The 15,235-nt window shown below is 44.9% G+C and overlaps 1 protein-coding gene across 1 annotated transcript in view; it reads right to left on the bottom strand.

Annotated features, from left to right (window-relative positions):
* Positions 1-13,738, bottom strand: part of CXXC4 (CXXC finger protein 4) — an 88,391-nt gene extending 74,653 nt beyond the window's left edge. The window contains exon 1 of the mRNA XM_060246966.1: positions 13,675-13,738. The gene's annotated coding sequence lies outside the window, so the exon portion shown is untranslated. The remainder of the gene's footprint in view (positions 1-13,674) is intronic.
* Positions 13,739-15,235: the final 1,497 nt, after the last annotated feature.

Genomic DNA, 15,235 nt, shown 5'->3' with positions numbered 1-15,235 from the left:
GAATAGGTTTCCCTAGTGGGGAAAATAACAATTTCTTGGGGCTGCATCAGATTAGAAAAATAGCATGGGGGAAGAGGAAGGCTTAAACTACCCCCCTGCTGCCACAATCCTGATCCAATTAGACCCCCCCCCCCCCACCTACATCTCACAATTAAATTTGAAAAATACTGGGAGGAACAGGAACATGCACATCTTGTTTGATTATATTTTATGCCTTTTGGCACTTTAGTTTCTGATGGGAAGAACTAGAGGAATTTGAAGCTGGAGAAGAACAAATGTGCAGTGCTCATCTTTGTACTGAGAGGTGAGTATGATGAAATGCCAAGTATATGTTCTGAGCATATAAACTTGGGCAACATCACTTCATCCCAAAGACACTTGCTGGTTAACAGTGCCTTTTCAGAAAGCATGTCCTGCTGCAGCATTTATGTAATTATTCTAGGATGTATTGTATATAGATAGGTGGCCAGTCAACCATGGATCTTGCAGTGGCTGAAGCATAGAATTCAGACATTTGAAACCACGGAAAGCACCCAAATTATATTTTTTTAAAACCTCACAGCATTGACAGGTCAGCAGCAAGTCAAGTCCCTTGTACCCATTAAATGTCTGCTGACAGCAGTCAGCTTAAATACCTTCCCAAACAATTTCCCTAAAAAGACCCATTGAGTTAGCCAGATGAACATTGCTTGGTAAGAAGAGCTGCAGTAGAAAACATGGGGTACTTTCACACAGCAGCTGTTTGCAAGTGGATTTTGCTGTTCTTACACAGTAAAAATCCAGTTGCAAAGTGTGTTATTTAGTGTGTGTGAATGCACCCATGCTCTGCTCCTCATTCTCCCCTGAGGCTCCCATATGTGAGGATAGGTCACCTCTTTAGGTCTCTTTAACCCAGACAGTTGAATGCCCAGTCAAAAATACCCACTTTGAAATGGGCCTGGAAGCTAGAGAGCCGATGCATCTCTCTAAGCACAACTGTAATTTTTTTTCATAGGGTCCCCTCTTGGTTGCCTTATTCTGGCCCAGCTGAACAAAGGCTGCTGAGAGAGGCCAAGTTCTCACAAACAGCAGATGAAGACAGGTCACCCAGCGTGTGAAATGCACCACTTCAGAGCTGGCATCTCAAGTGATGGAATGACCATTTTTAAAAAAAAAAATGCACATCAAGAAAAGAGTCAAATTAGAATTGTTCTCCCTGGTAAATAGTATTTTACATTCATGGCCTCCCCACCCCCCACACCCATGGAGAATAATTCATCATTTGAAAATTCATCATTTGAAAATCTTTCCCTAGTTCAAGCATAGTTTTTTCTAAAGATTCCCAAGTGTTTTAACCTTTTTTCATTCTAGTTGCCCTTTTCTGGACTTATAGCATTGGAAAAAGTCCAGAAAAGGGCAACTAGAATGATTAAAGGGTTGGAACACTTTCCCTATGAAGAAAGGTTGAAATGCTTGGGGCTCTTTAGCTTGGAGAAACATTGACTGAGGGGTGACTTGATAGAGGTTTACAAGATTATGCACAGGATAGAGTAGGTAAAGAAAGAACTACTTTTCTCCCTTTCTCACAATACAAGAACTTGTGGACACTCAATGAAATTGCTAGCAGTTGGGTCAGAATGGATAAAAGGAAGTACTTCTTCATCCAAAGGGTGATTAATGTGGAATTCACTGCCACAGGAGGTGGTGGCAGCAACAGGCATAGCCAACGTCAAGAGGGGATTGGATAAACATATGGAGCAGAGGTCCATCAGTGGCTATTAGCCAGAGTGTATTGTTGGCACTCTCTGGGGCAAGTGATGCTCCATATTCTTGGTGCTTGGGAGGGGCAACAGTGTGAGGACTTCTAGTGTCCTGGTCCCAGTGATGGACCTCCTGATGGCACCTGTGGTTTTTTTGGCCACTGTGTGACACAAAGTGTTGGACTGGATGGGCCATTGGCCTGATCCAACATGGCTTCTCTTATGTTCTTAATGTTTTTGTTATTTGTGGTATCTAGGTATGCAGCATCATAAAACAGAGGGTTGGACAATCAAAAAGGAAATACCAAGTAAATCATTTTTTTCACTTAAGCTAAATGCAAACTCCCACAGGCCTGCATTTAGACTTAGAATTCCCAGAGTACTTTTTTCTTCATCCATTCTATTTTATGCCATCACTGATGTCTGACCTTGAAAAAGTTACTTGGGGAGAAGACACAGGCAAAACTACCCTGATCAGAATTTGATGGATGTGAAATTCAAAAATAAGCTCCAAATTTTAAGGGTTCCCTCCCCTGGCAAATATCTTCTCATTTCACATCTCCCACATATCCAATAGCTAATTTGCTGCAAGTGAACACAACTCAGTGACTTCCAAAGGAAAATAAGCAACTTTTCACTTGACAACTAAGTGTTTTCACCTGCTGTGTGACTGCCCTTCCACTCCCTGTGAATGGCATCCATTACTGAACCGCTGAGAGGTGCCCTCAGGCAGTGATTCTCTGACCAACTTTTTGGTGGTCTCAGTTTGCAGCCATCAACACTTATTAAGTGCAATCAACCAGATGCATAAAAGCAGGTGCTTGACAAGGCTTCTCTGGCAGGAGTTGAAGCCTGGCTCTTTGGTGTTTCGATCCCTTCTTTGTATGCCTATATGCATAAAGAGTTCTATGGACCTGTACTGTGGGGCTGCCTAAGGCCAAGGTTGCTTTGAGGAAGAACTTGGCTGTGAACCATCAGATGCCCGACCACTGTGATAGTTTTCCAGCGTATACCCTCAAACACCTTTTTCTGGTTTGCATGCCAATGGCCAAGGCTAGCCTGATCTTGTCAGATCCCAGAAGCTAAGCAGGGTCAACCATGGTTAGTTCTGGGATGGGAGACCATCAAAGAAGTCCGGGATTCCTACCCAGAAGCAGGCAATGGCCAACTACCTCTGTTCATCTCTTGTCTTGGAAACTCTATGGGGTCACCATATGCTAGCTAAGACCCGACAGCACTTTCCACCACCAGTGCCTTGCTATGTGTGCCATAGAAAGGTGTCTTAGTTTCAGAAGGTAACCATGTTGGTCTGCAGTCTCACATAGCTGACCTTGATTGATTGCTGAACTTGAGTTCCTTCACAAGCTCAGAAAAATGGGCTTCCCCGAGGCTGAATAGGGACACAGGATTCTTATCTTAGTACAAACACTAAATTATCTGCCTCCAAGCATTTCCCTTCTGCTCTCGTCAAGCTGATTACAATGTGCAATGTACCTCTGCATCCTCAGTTGCTTCTTTGCAATACCCCTCCCATCTTCAGAATGGGATGTAAGGACTCCATTCAATTGGTATCTGAAGAAGGGAGCTTTGACTCTCAAAAACCTATCCCGCCTCCATACATATTGTTGGTTTATAATGTCCTATTGGACTCAAATCCAGCTATTCTGTGGCATAGACTCCATGGAAGATTTCCATACAGAGGGAAAGCATTTCAGTCAATGGAACATGACTTTCTTCTCCCATTTCCTACTGCAGCTGGTCCTGGGGTAAAGGGGACCCCCCCAGGAACAGCATGAGAGAGGAACCAGAGATCTGCAATGGGAGAGGAAAATTGACAACCATCACCCATCCATGGAAATCTACTGGGGAACCCAACCTTTTGCTGAAAAAAACACAGACGCTTTATATTACAGTTTCAATGTAAAGGAAACCAGAGTAAAGATCCTTTTCAGACATCCTGTGCTGAGAAGGGTTGAGAAATTTTGTATGACTCCTCTACAGAATGAGGCCTCAAGTCAGGTACACCCAGTCCAGTACAGAGTTGTCTGAAAGAATACCAACTACAAAAGCTTGAACATCCACAGGGGGCTTAAGCACAGAGTGCTTACCTGATGCCTCTGCCTGCCACAAGGCTCATGATATTCCTAACAGATACAGGTCTTGAATATTCATAGATACACTGTGGCCATGACCTTGGAAGCAGAATTGCTTGAAGTTCCTTAATGCACGTCTACTGCATTTTTGCAGACACACATCTCCTCTTCACTTTTTATAAAAACACTCCTTACCAAAGCAAATATTAGTGTGTACACACTGCATAGATCATTTGGGAGTCCTACCTCAATCCAATTTCTGGAATCTCTTTCTCTCTCTTTTTACATCATCTCTATAATGAGATGGACCCACAGAAATACAGCCACAGAGACCAAGAAGAAGCCTTCATCCACATCTTACCCTGTCCCTAAAAGCCTTCTGTAGTACGAACTGCAGTTGGGTTCTCACACTGAGCAAGTGGGCTTTTTTTGGAGCAGGAATGCACAGGAACGCAGTTCCGTCTGGCTTGGTGTCAGGGGGTGTGGTTTAATATGCAGATGAGTCACTCTTGGGCTTTTTCAGCAAAAAAACTCTGTGTGGAATAATGGTGATGTTAGGGGTTGTGGCCTAATATGCAAATGAGTTTATGCTGGGCTTTTTCTACCAAAAAAGTCCTGCCTATAATATAGTGGGTTCAACGCAAGGAAAAAGTGAGGTGGTAGTGATCATAGCTCTTTATTAAGTACAGCATAGTATAGGGCTACATTAAAAGACTGAGGAACTAGGCCAATAGGGCCAACTTCAAGGTTCCCATGCTAGCACGCCATTGGATCATTCAAACCAGCAAGGGGCCAGTGATTGGAGCAGGGCAGCAGGTATTTGGATCCTGCTGCCCATTGTTCCTGAGTCCCCAGGTTGGGTTCAGTCCTTATGGCTCCAATGAGCCAGGCAGGAACACCCATAATAGTCTTCACATTGGTCCTCATACATAACAACAGCGTGAATTTGTATCCAGTTGGAAAGATGATGACTTCCTCAGGTCTTGTGTTGAGAGAACAGCCAGTGTTAATCTGGGACATGGACAATTTTAATGTACAAGGAGCAGGATGGTTGTATGCTGTACTTGGGGCAAGCATTTCCCTTCTGCTCTCATCAAGCTGATTACAATGTGCAATGTACCTCTGCATCCTCAGTTCCTTCTTTGCAATACCCCTCCCATCTTCTGAATGGGATGTAAGGACTCCATTCTGATTGGGAGTCTGGACGTCATGGTTTTAATCAGGAACAATTTATAGCAAACTCCAGGGTTACTTAAGAGGATATTGTCCCATACAAAACATTCTGATTGTGCTTAACAATGCAGTCCTATGAAGAGAGGGTATCAGGACAACAGTTGTATCTGCATACTAAAGGCAAAGTGAAGGAAGCAAACAAAACAGGTCCATGATTTTTGCAGGGTTGCAGCCTGAGTTTTTTCAATACAAAATGCAGGAATCCAGAAAGACATTGGTAGGCACACACCTGGAATATGGTAACTTGCTAACAGAAGGAGTTACTGTCCTGCTGTCTTCTGCATGTCAGCACTATTAGCATGGCTGGCCAGAGAGCAGTTTTGCAATGACCAGCTTAGCGGGGGTCAGCTGGCTGAAAGGACTAATGGCATCACACCTGATATTCCACTTGTGCCTGTGCTTTCATTACTTTTTTCATGTGCCTATGCTTTCATTACTTTTGTCTCATGGCATGAGATCACAGGCACAGAGGGTGTGAGGGATTCCACATATTGTGCATACACACCAGTCCTTCTTCAGCATCTCCAAGTGTGTGTGCCATTACTGAGCATTATCATGATGAAGGGGTCATCTCGTTTAAGATGACCGGCATACTCTTTTTGCAGGGGGAATCAGGTAAACTAATGAGCAGTGTATGTGACATCCCCAGTGCAATTATTTTGAAAGAAGCGCACATTCAGGAGAAGAGAACTGAGAGGAAGAAGCAGGAGGGGGCCTTAACCCTTTCCTCACTCACTTGTTCTGCTCTATAGCATTCATCTAGAAGCATACATAGCCGAGATGTTCATCCCAAGACAAAATGCTCATCATGGTGTACTAAAAATGAGTAAACTGGATTTTTTAGTATGTTTCTGGTGAGCATCACAGTGTCACTCCTCTGGACTTCATGGTTTTAATCAGGAACAATTTACAGCAAACTTCAGAGTTACTGAAGAGGATATTGTCCCACGCAAAAAAATTCTGATTGTGCTTAACAATGCAGTCCTATGTAGGGATAGTCCAGTCTAATCCAATTTAAATTAATGAGGTTTAGACTACAGCAACTTTAGATAGGACTGTGCTGAGGGGATCTCTGTTTTTCATTATTTACTTGAGCCACAGCATCACAGGTTGAAGCCCTAGTTCTTTGAACCACAAATAAATGGTTCTGACTCCAGATTTTATATCAGCAGAAAGAGATCGTAAGGGCATGCAAAGTAGCAGTTCTTAATTTTTTTAAAAATGAACTTAGAAACTGCAGTCTGTTCAGTGGTTTTTGCCCCTAGCTACTGCAGTGCTAATAATTTGCTGTGCTTTTTTAAAGAGCACTATCATCCCACCCCCAAAAAGGAAATTTGCTAGCATCTGTCTCCATCAAAATGCAAAAGTCATAATAAGGCAACAGCCTTTGAAAGAAAGTGAGGGGTTTGTTTTCTCTGATTGTAGATTTTTAATGACTCAATGCAGAAGATCACAGTCATTATATAGTTATTTATGAGGACAGCATCACTGTTGTTGTCTCAGCTAATTGAGGGTAGTGTGTGCTGCCTAAAAATTTAGCGTTTCTGGAAAATAAATGCTACATCTTGACATTTCCCTGCTATTTATCTTAGGAAAACACTCCCCCCTGCCCCTGAGGCACTAGAATGAGGTCTTACTCTGTGCATGCTGGTGATTGTTCACTTGAACATCCTGTAGGGTCTTCAGCCTTTGAAATTGCTTTTAAAAATATTATTTTTAGTGCAAATTGCAAGAAGTGGAGCTGCATTTTAGTTTATCATGTGTTTTGCTGCTCTGCTGCATAAATGAAAAAAATGAAATTGACTATAAAGCATATGCTTTTGTGTACGATGCTTATCATGAATGTATTGCAGACAGCAGAGAACAGAAGTAGAGCATTCATTTCAAACCAGAAGACATTCTGCAATTCTGCACACACAATCTCCAGTTCTGCATTTTGAATAAATTATGTATATTGGGATAATTCTGGATAATTATACTTTATTTTACTTCCACAGGTTTTTTTTTTTGGGGGGGGGGGGAGTGTGTTCCTACAAAATCTGGATCTTAAAAAAAATCATAGGAATGGGGATGTCCCTGGAATTAAAAATGTATCCTTTCTGACAAGCTGTCTGTACAGTGTGTGTCACAAACATCAGTTGTAATCACAGTTAGCAGTCTGACCCCTGCCATTTAAGGATGAAAAGAGGATGAAACCCATCCTGCATTCTCTCTTGATGCTTTAGACTACATTTAATTATTTCTGAAGTGCATCCCTTCATGTTTCTTAAGGTATAAACAAGCAATTACAACAAATAAACCCTAACACCTTGGACCTAAATGTTGTGAGAAGGTCCTTCTCTCATATGAACCCATTGGGGTTTTCAGCAGAGTGCTGAGTGAGCACGCAGTGTGGTTTTACTTGCCAATCAGCTGATCGGTGGGGAGGTGCCTTTGCACAGCTAGGAGCGGCGCTCAATTGCCCTTCTGCACATTGAAATCGACCTGGGGTGGGGAAGGGAGGGAGGAGGAGGTGGGGGGGCAAACTAGGCATTTGCCTAGGGGGGAGGGGGGAAGGTCAAATTCAGTGCCCCCACCCTTCCAGTGCCCTACGCAACCACCTAGTTTGCCTAGTGGGCGAGCCAGCCCTGGAACTGCTCTGACATTGATTTGGAATTGAGTTTATAGAAACTGTGGAAATTAAGCTGTTTATTCTCAACTCCCATACCAGCAAAAATCCAGAATCAGCAAGTGTTTAGTTTGACTGTCAACAGATTCATATTTTGAGTAAAAGGAGTTTTAGTGACTGGTTTCACCAAGAACAGAGACTTTTCAGTTGTGGCTCCATAGCCTAAAATTAGATTAGATTAGATTAGATAATTTTATTTATATCCCGCCCTCCCCGCCGGGGCAGGCTCAGGGCGGCTAACAGTAACAGTAACATTCCATTGTATAAAAACAAGGTTACATTCAACATTAAAATTCTAATAGATTTAAAATTAATTACAGTTATAAAAGTGCTAATGCTATTGCTATTTGTTCTTTATTATGATGGCGGTATCATTAGTACTTAATTTTCTACATCATCGAAAGCCAGTCGGAAGAGGAAAGTCTTGCAGGCCCTGCGGAATTGTTCAAGATCCCGCAGGGCCCGCATTTCCTCTGGAAGTTGGTTCCATAAGCTCGGGGCCACAGAGGAGAAGGCCCGATTGCGGGTGCATTGCAACTTCACCTCTCTTGGTCCGGGGATAGTCAGCAAGTTTTTTCCAGCTGACCTCAGTGCTCTCTGGGGTTCATATAGGGAGAGACGGTCCCTGAGGTAGACAGGTCCTCGACCATATAGGGCTTTAAAGGTAATGACCAGCACTTTGTAACGAACCCGGTATATAACTGGCAGCCAGTGCAGCTCGCGCAGCCCAGGCTGTATGTGCTCCCATTTAGGGAGCCCCAACAGTAGCCTGGCCGCTGCGTTCTGCACCAGCTGCAGCTTCCGGGTTCGGTACAGAGGCAGCCCCATGTAGAGGGCATTACAGTAATCCAGTCTCGAGGTGACCGTTGCGTGAAGTACCGTTGCCAGATCTTGGCGCTCTAGGAAGGGAGCCAACTGCCTTGCCCGCCTCAGGTGGAAGAAGGCTGACTTGGCAGTGGCTGCAATCTGGGCCTCCATTGATAATGAAGGCTCCAGTAAAACTCCCAGACTCCTAACCCGGTGCGCCGCTTTCAGCGGCGCCCCGTCGAAGACCGGAAGAGGTGTTTCCCCTTCCCGGGCGCCCCGACCCAGACAAAGGACTTCTGTCTTCGCTGGGTTCAATTTCAGCCCGCTCCTCCTCAACCACATTGCCATATCCTGCAGGGCCCGGTCTAGATTCTCAGGGACGCAGTCAGGCCGGCCGTCCATTAGCAGATAGAGTTGGGTGTCATCTGCATATTGATGGCACCCAAGTCCGTATCTCCTGGCAATCTGGGCAAGAGGGCGCATGTAGATATTGAATAATATTGGTGAGAGAACTGCCCCCTGAGGCACTCCACAGTCCAGTGTGCGCCTCCGGGACCGCTCGCCACCAATTGCCACCCTTTGTCCCCGATCCTCGAGGAAGGAGGAGAGCCATTGTAAGGCAGACCCCCTCACCCCTATATCGGCGAGGCGGCGGGTCAGTAGCCGATGGTCGACCGTGTCGAACGCGGCCGACAGGTCTAACAACATCAGCACCGCCACACCGCCCCGATCCAGATGCCGTTGGAGATCGTCTACCAGGGCGACCAGTACTGTCTCCGTCCCATAGCCCGGGCGAAAGCCGGACTGGCAAGGGTCTAGGATGGAAGCGTCATCCAGAAAGCTCTGCAACTGCGACGCCACTGCCCTCTCAATTATTTTACCTAAAAACGGTAAATTAGAGACCGGTCGGTAGTTTGCCAATTCGGCCGGATCTGCTGTAGTTTTTTTCAGGAGGGGTCGGACCAAAGCCTCTTTCAGGGATGATGGAAAACGCCCCTCTGAGAGGGATCTATTTATGATGTCCCGTAAAGGACATTCAAGCTCCCTCAGGCAAGATTTAATTAGCCAGGAGGGGCATGGGTCCAGATCGCAAGTTGTAGGGCGCGCAGAGGAGAGGATTCCGTCAACTTCCTCCAGGCTGAGCGGGTCGAAATGATCCAGAGTTAAATCAGAAGACAGGCAAGGGGCCTCGGGCTCATGTACTGTATCTAAGGTGATGGGCAGGTCCTGGCGGAGCGACGTGATTTTGTCTGCAAAAAATTTCGCAAAAGCCTCACAGCCTATTTCTAATTCTCTTACGTTTGGTCTGCCTTGGGGCAGAGTAGTTAAGTGTCCAATTATTTTGAATAATTGTGCCGGGCGCGAATTTGCAGACGCAATCTTGGCCGCAAAGTACTTCTTCTTTGCGGCCTTGACTGCCATCTCATACGACCTCATAAGCGTTCTGTAGGATGTTCTCGCCGCTTCGCCACGAGTGCGCCGCCACTGCCTCTCTAGTCGTCGGAGTCCTTGTTTCAACCGGCGTAGCTCCAGGGTATACCAAGGAGCCAGCCTTGAACGAGGGCGCAGAGGACGTCGGGGTGCGATCTCGTTGATTGCCCCAGATAGCCGGTCTTCCCAGGCATCAACCAGGGCGTCAAGGGAATCACAAGGGGGCCAAGGATCCCGAAGAGCCGTTTGGAACCGTTCCGGGTCCATCAGGCTCCGCGGGCGAGCCAAAATAGGCTCTCCGCCCTTACAGGGTTGTGGTAGCGTCTCCATACGAGCCTTGAGGGCTAAGTGATCCGACCATGGTATCGCCTCCGTTGCGATTTCGTTCACTTTAATCCCGGCCGCAAAGATCAGATCTAATGTGTGCCCCGCCTGATGCGTGGGAGTCGTAACAAATTGGGAGAGTCCTAGTGTCGCCATGGAAGACACTAGGTCCATCGCCTGAGTGGAAGCCGCGTCATCGGCGTGGACATTGAAGTCGCCCAGGACCAGAAGCCCCGGGCACTCCAACGCCCAGCCGGACACCGCCTCCATCAGGGATGGTAAGGCGCTGGCCGGTGCGTTAGGCGGACGGTACACCAGCCAGATCGCCAACCTCTCCCCGACATCCAACGCAAGGCCGACACATTCAACACCATCGATCTTTGGGGCCGGGAGGGCCCTGAAGGAGTAAGCCTCCCGTATGAATATCGCCACCCCGCCCCCCCCGCCCGCTAATCCGCGACTGGTGGAAGACCGAGTAACCTGGGGGGGGTCATCTGGGAGAGTGCCATTGTCTCTCCCTCTTGAACCCAGGTCTCGGTCACGCAAGCCAGGTCTGCATCCTGCCGAAGCAGGAAGTCCTTAATGGTCTCGATCTTATTGTTTATATAAAATCTTCTGTAGTGAAGCAGAGAAAGATTAGTTTTGATAACTTCTTGGCATTTTTCAGAAACATGTAAGAAGTTATTTGCATTCTTACAGGCCTTCAGGAATAAACTAGGATCAACCTAGTGTTGCTCTGCTTTGAATTGTTTTGAACTGCATGGTTTTACATGGCTTTTTTTTTAGTCAGCATGTAAACAATGCAAGACAAATAACAGGACTTTCCCCACTGTAACACCTTGATTGTGTAGAATTCTTTGCCCTATAATATATTGGACAGGATATGAAGCAGTTGAATTCAGTTATGCTTTCCCTGGATTTTCAGAGTCTGTAATAGATTATTCTTGTTATTTTTGCTACTGGTTTTAACTTGTTTGTTTTGCATTGAGTAGTACTTTTATTGTTTAATTTTGCAGATGTATTATAAAGACTGATACAACTGTCTCAGTTAGGTGGATAGGCCACCTTTCTTGCTAAAACAAAACTAAGGGTTGAAAACTGGGATTAAATAAAGGAAATAAAATCAAATAAATTCTCTACGATACACTTTGGTGAGCAGCTTGCTCTAGAATATATCAAATAGCAGGTCTTTAAACCTTGCTGTGAATCTCAGTCTGTTTCAGATCCACACAAATCTCCTCTCCCTGTTCTAGAAACGTGACATTATGCTTCCCAACTATGCAGATGCAGGAAGAATTTAATCCAAGCAGCCATCCTGTCACATTTTCTTCCTCACTCTTCCTCCAAAGAATGCAGAGTTTTATGCATAACTCATACTTCTTCTATGTTATCCTCACAATCCCGGGAGGTTGGATAGGCTTTGAAAGAGTGACTGAGCCAGTGAGCTTCATGGCTGTGGGGATCTGAATCCTGGTTTTCCTGAGCTTAGTACAGTACTCTACCCCTTTGCCACATGGAGGGCCCTGACCTGTATGGCCCAACCTAGCCCAATTTTAGGGAGACTGGTCTCTGGATGGTGGGATGCATGTGGGGATCCCCAAGAATTACAGCTCATCTCCAGACTACAGAGATCAATTCTCTTGGAGAAAATTGATGATTTGGAGGGTGGACTCTATGGCATTGTACCCTACTGAGGTCCTTGTCCTCCTCAGGTTCCATCCCCAAATCTCCCCAACTTGGATCTGGCAACCCTAGACCTCCATCCCACACCAGCGGCCGGGGGGACCTGGAATCCCTACCCAATCTTGTCAGATTTCAGAAGCTAAACCAGGACAGCCCTGGGTAGTACTTGGATGTGAGACCACCAAGGAAGTCCAATGGTGCTATGCAAAGACAGACAGTGGCAAACCACCTCTAAATGTGTCTTGTCTTAAAAAAAACCCACGGAGTCACTATAAATCAGCTGTGACTTGACAGAACTTTACACTACCACCATGCCACTTGGGCTGTCTGCTGCCAGCAAACGTCAAAGAATGAGAGAGAAATGTCTAAAGAGGGACTGGTTTCCATATGAACCCACCTGACAGTAAAGACTGATCAAAAAAGACCTACTGTGTTATCCCCTGTATTTGAAGACGGGGTGGAGCAGAGCTATCTCTGCCATTCTTTCTCCAAGTAGTCAGCCTTGTTGGTCTGAAGTAGTAAAACAAAACAGGAGTCGTTGCACCTTTAAGACCAACTTAGTTTTATTCAGAACATGTTTGCATTCTGAGCCACTGACTACCAGCTATGTGTGGCTTTGCTCACTGTACCGGATTCCTCGTCTGACGAAGTGTGTTTAGAGAGCACACGAAAGCTTACATTCTGAATAAAACTAAGTTGGTCTTAAAGGTGCAACGACTCCTATTTTGTTCTATTCTTTCTCCACTTCAGTCTGTCAGATGTGCCTGTTAAATTTAAGGTACAAAGATTCCCCAACACCACCTTCTTGATTTGGTTTTCTCGGTATTTCTCCCTTATTCTAGAATATTGCTGCCATTTTGTTTTTAAATTTATAGTGACCTGGTTGCTAGTTTTCTACTGACGGCCAGTTTTACTTGCTCCATTCTGTGAGTTGATTAAATACATACATAGGTGAAAGAACTCAACTGTGCTGCTAGAAGGCTCATGCATACTTCTTTCAATTACTAAGTTATTTAGCAATAACACCCATTTTTGTCTATTACCATGAGAACATCAAACTTACAAAGTTCATATTCTTAGTAGGGTCACCAGCTGTTTGGAGGGAGGAGAAGCCCTGTTCTTTTAATATAGGTTTAATGAGATGTTATTGGGGGTGATGGGGACTACCTTTACCATTTTTATTTACAACCATGCCATGAAAAGTTTCAGCTGCCCATTTCTGCACATTAAGCCACTGTTAAAGGGACAGGGCACCTCCCCCCCCCCCCGGCTTTTTTTTGGCAACCCTAATTTCCCAGGACACTTTTTAAGTGACAGAATCATGCTTCAAAGGCTCAGACCAAAGCAACGTTCTGTGCCTTGAAGCATGATTAAGGTTATGCAGATTTCTGGAGGGGCCTTGACTGGTCTATCAGGCTCTGTAATACATTACAGAAGGATGAGCTGGCTTTGTCTGGGTTAACAGCCACAGCCGCTCTGCTTCTAAGCAACCACCCAGACAAGCAGAATAAAGGCAAAGCAAAAAATGATTGTGCTGGCTAGGAGAATTTCACTGGCTGCAGTCAGAGGTAAACAACCCAGAGCCCTTTAGGAAGGGAGAATACAAAGAATGATTTTTTTTGGGGGGGGGAGGGGGTATACATGTTTTTCTTTCATAGAAACCTTGTCTAAGAGGGAAATCTGAGGGGTACCTTACCTGACACAAACCGCCTACAAGGAAGTGGATGGCCTGCATTTCCTACAAACACCTGGAAGCATTCCTGTGCAAGAGACCAAATCATGCAGCAGTGTAAATATTTGTGTGGCACCAATTGCAGACAAAGTCACAGACATGTTTATATAAAAAAGAAATCCTTATATGTTCAACGACCACCGCCCCCCCCTGCAAATATCAGCATAGCATCCATCCATAAAAATGGATCCCCCACAAAACGGTGGGGAAATCTTGTTTTGAGCAAAAGGCATTCACTTCTTCCCAATAAAACATTTCAATCTCATTGATTATTTATCTGAAGCCCTGAGATGGGCTCGCTCACTCACTCACTCATGTACCAAGACATTAAAAGTTCTGGAGTGTTTTCTCACAAACTAGAAAGCCACAATGTGGTACACACTCACACAGCCTGAGACAGCCCAGTTATCAGAAGAGTCTGGAAACTAAGCATTTGTATATTGTTCAGTTCATATGTGGGAAACTGTGTGCACCCCAAGCAATCAACTGGGAAAAAATAAAACTGGACATATGCATAATGTGAGACAGATCCTGATTCCTAGAAAACCCCAGAAATTTGGAGTAGGGATGGACACCAACAGGCTGACAAACAAAAGTTCGTCATGAATTTTGGCTGGTTTGTGGTTCACAAAGTGATGTTCGTGAACTGAAGAGCCACTGATTTTGATGCAGTGTGTGGAAATTTCCTAAAAGCACAAAGCAAAAAAGTTTCAGCTATCTGCTCTTCACAACAACAACCAGCTAAGCTGTTTGGTTTAAATGGCTCAGAGTCATTTAACCCCCTGCTTTTTGTTTGCTGCCAAAAGCAGCAGCAAGCAAAAAAAAAAAACTGGGGGTGAAATGGCTGGGACGTATTTCACCCCCTGCTTCTACTCACTACAAAAAGCCATGGTGAGCAGAAAGCAGGGGGTGAAATGGCTTAGAGCCAGTTAGCTCCCTGTTTTCTGCTTCCTGTCGCTGTTCATGAGCAGAAAGCAGGGGTTTAAATGGCTCACAAACTAATACGAACTGGTTCAGTTCCTGAACCAGCATCTTTTTATGATATGGGTTGTGGCTCTACCATGAACTGGACCACAAAAATGTAGTTCACGACCGTCCCTAATTTGGTGTTTGTTTTCTATCTCATGCAAAACTCATGATGATAGAAAGACTGATGATAGAAAGAGGCCAGCGTGCCAACATAGAACTCCCTAATCCACATACGGGATTGAATGTTCTACTGTAGGAATTCAGTTTCCCATATACAGACCTGAATTTGCTTCAGGTGGACAGAATTTCACTGGTAGCCAGGAATCTAAATTTGAGAACAGAACAAGCCATATGAGCAAATGAATGGTGTGGGTTTGAATTTACACATTTTAGCAATCTTCAGATAGTATGGCAATGCCATTGGCAGCCTGGTAAATTGATATGCTAGCAAATTATTGCCAAATTATGTTTAAAACCATTTAAGAACAGAAGAGAAGAACAGAAGAGAAGCCATGCTGGATCAGGACAATGGCCCATCCAGTTCAAAACTCTGTCA

This window comes from Heteronotia binoei, chromosome 9 (genome assembly GCF_032191835.1).
Source record: "Heteronotia binoei isolate CCM8104 ecotype False Entrance Well chromosome 9, APGP_CSIRO_Hbin_v1, whole genome shotgun sequence".
Taxonomy (NCBI): Eukaryota; Metazoa; Chordata; class Lepidosauria; order Squamata; family Gekkonidae; genus Heteronotia; species Heteronotia binoei.
This window is presented reverse-complemented; position numbering and strand designations above follow the sequence as displayed.